We start from the raw sequence: 3113 nt of genomic DNA on the forward strand, positions 1-3113 counted from the left end.
AAGTTTCACGTGCATGCACAGGTATGACCAAGAGAGCCAGGGTATAATAATTTGAAGCGTTTGCACCAGCGCTAATGAAGGACGAGAGTTATAGCAAAGATATGAAAGGGGGAGCGATAATAAATATGTGATATGGCAATAGTGACACCAAAATAAGCCACCTATTTATAAAACTGACATGGAAGAAATACTAAAGGTTAACTTCTGAAATTGTAGCCGATGTTAAAAAGATTCTCGTTGTCGGCAGGATTCGAACCTGCGCAAGGAGACCCCAATGGATTTCTAGTCCATCGCCTTAACCACTCGGCCACAACAACTGACTGTAAGGTGTGTGCACATAATCTGTATGCAAGTTTTCAAGGTGTCCCACAGCAAATTCCTGATATTCTGCAATGCACTTTTTAAAAATGTTTTTTTCAGCAGGCACATTCTCTCCTAAAAACAAAAATTGCATGCGTATATCTCTAGTTTGGAATACCATAGGCTTGCATGCATACTCTCATGGGTCACTCAAGTTTTTGGGACCCTATTGCACTCTGTTTTCGTGCTGCTTTTAGTATATGGCCCATATTACAGAAGTCTACCATCTTTGAGTATTTGAGGCTCATTTGTAAGTGCTTTATATTTTTTCCTTGAAGAGCTATATAATAAAGGGGTCCGGGAAAGATTGCATTTATGGAAGATAAAAGAAGGCCCATTTGTCTCACCAAATGCTGTAGAGAAACCTGATGTTTTACTCATGTTATCCTTAGTTCGTTTTTGTTAGACCTTGCATTCTTAAGGTGGTCCCAACCCTACCTTATTGCTTTTCACCTCCGCATTTTGCTGTATCTTTTTGTTGGCCTTAGGACTCTGATCACTTTATCGCTACTAATCAGTGCTGAAGTGCACGTGCTTCTTCCCTAATCATGTGTATAATTGGAGTATACCTGACTGACAGATTTAATTTACTTGAAAGCCCCTTGTAAAGTGGTATACCATATACCCAGGGACTGATTGTGCCGCCCAAAGAAATAGCATTTCAAACCTGTCTCAAGCCTGCTACTGCAGTGCCTGTGCTGCAGTGTACTGCCACTTCGACTTGGCATTTAACACTACTTGCCAAGCCTTAAACTCCAATTTTATTACATATCAGTAACCCCTAAGGTAGGCCCTAGGTAGTCCTAGGGGCATCATGCTATGTAAGTAAAAGGTAAGACATGTACTGTGGTAGTTTGTATGTCCTAGTAGTATCAAACAGTCTATTACATTTTTCACTACTGTGAGGTCTGCCCCTCTCATAGGTTAGCATTGGGTATTCCCTTATACTTTTTGGGGGGTAATTCCATATCAGAGAGGAGAAGCTTTATTTATTTATTGATAAATCCTATCTACTGGTGAGGTTGGATTTAATCTTACTATTGTATAAATGCCATTTTTAGAGAGTGAGCATTTCTCTACACTTACTGCTCTATTTGCATTGAAACCTGTCTTCAATTGACGTCTGGATTGGGCTGTGAGACAGCTACATATGTGCATTCCCTGTAGACAGCCACAACACAGGTCACTCAACTGCAACTGCATTCATCTGCATTCTGATTGGCCTGGGGGAGAGCTCCGCTCCCCTTACCGCAAATATGTTCAAGAACGATAATTTATGTCAGTAAGTACAGTATACCTACATCTTATAATCATGTGTGTTTAAATAATTTGTCATTAGATCGTTTAAATATTGAAAAGGATCTGTTTTTAATAGACATTTTACAAAAACAACTGGTACATTTGGGAATTCTGTAAAGGAAAAACCCAACTGCCGTGACATTGCCAACCACAATGCCGTGACTCGGATTCGAACCGAGGTTGCTGCGGCCACAACGCAGAGTACTAACCACTATACGATCACGGCGACCTACTTGGGCTCAATAACGTACAGTGACATGAAGAAATTATAATTCGGAACACTCAGGGCTACTCCTGTGATAGGCTGAATGTGTTCATTGCTTCCTCATTCCTTATACAAAGGCTTTATCTCCTCAGTGGTTGATAGGCTGAAACCGTTTCCTGGCCGCCTGCTTGTGAACTGGCAGGAGTCAAAGATCACACATACACTGGTGGGCCTGTGATGGGACACCAATGCAGAGAAACACACCTGGCGCAGATATTCTATTCTGTTTATTAGACCAGCATCTCCCCTGTACCTCCTCAAGCCATCTGTATGTGAAGCAAGAAAGAGTTAAGAAATGGTCCATCTACACTTTTATTGGGAGGATGCTGCCGTGAGCTCCTCCCAGCTAATCACACAAACAGCAGTAAAGCAAGATAACTACACAGGTATGGTTAAGTTTTTGAGGAATTATTGAAACTGACCTCAGTGACCCATAATCAGAGCTGTGGCTAATGACTGCATGCCTAATTATGATGAAGCAAGCACCATGGCTCGTAGGGGCCCCACAACACACTTTTCTTAGCTCATTGAATTAAAGTATAAACTTCTGCCATGTGTGAGTGGTAAAGGCTTGTTAATTTTGTTGCTTTTCAAATTCACGTCTGACAACAAGACGAAGGAACATTGGGGCATCAGACGCTTTGGAAAGTAGCCACCAACCGCAGAGAAAGAGAGAAAGAGGGAAAAGACAGTATGAGGTGTGGAGAAAACAGCAGCAGGTACAAGGAGCTCAAATGAGATTAATGGCGCCTAAATAGAGCACGTAAAGGAACAGTTACAAATCTAAGAAAAGGGAAAGAAAAGACTAGGAAAAAACACAGAAAGAGCTTGTAGATGAAATTCTCTTCCAGGAACAGCAGGTTAAGAGAAATTACACAGGGAGCAGTTAAGCTTGTAACACGGGGGAGAATAGAAAATTCCCCCCTCCCAAACTCTTTGCGACCAAATTGCCGACTTTTTCGAGGAGAAAATTCAGAATATCCATAACAATTTTCCTCCCCCTCCACCCTCTCCTACTCTAGAACCCGACCCAACCACGCCCCTACTTAGTCAATTTTCACCAGTCTCCCTACAACAAACGCAAAAAGCCATCTTGGCGTGTAAATCAGGTGCCCCTACGGACTCTTGCCCTCCAGTCATCCTTTATCACCTCGTTGAGACTGTTAATCCCCTAATTAATGCCATCGTG

At 42.0% G+C, this 3113-nt stretch overlaps 2 non-coding genes across 2 annotated transcripts; both read right to left on the reverse strand.

Annotated features, from left to right (window-relative positions):
* Nucleotides 1-235: 235 nt before the first annotated feature.
* On the reverse strand, nucleotides 236-317 carry TRNAS-AGA (transfer RNA serine (anticodon AGA)). Its single transcript has one exon. It is a non-coding gene; the product is annotated as a tRNA-Ser (tRNA).
* Nucleotides 318-1813: 1496 nt separating this feature from the next.
* Nucleotides 1814-1885, reverse strand: TRNAH-GUG (transfer RNA histidin (anticodon GUG)). Its single transcript has one exon. It is a non-coding gene; the product is annotated as a tRNA-His (tRNA).
* Nucleotides 1886-3113: the final 1228 nt, after the last annotated feature.

This window comes from Lissotriton vulgaris, chromosome 1_1, assembly GCF_964263255.1.
Source record: "Lissotriton vulgaris chromosome 1_1, aLisVul1.2, whole genome shotgun sequence".
Classification (NCBI taxonomy): domain Eukaryota; kingdom Metazoa; phylum Chordata; class Amphibia; order Caudata; family Salamandridae; genus Lissotriton; species Lissotriton vulgaris.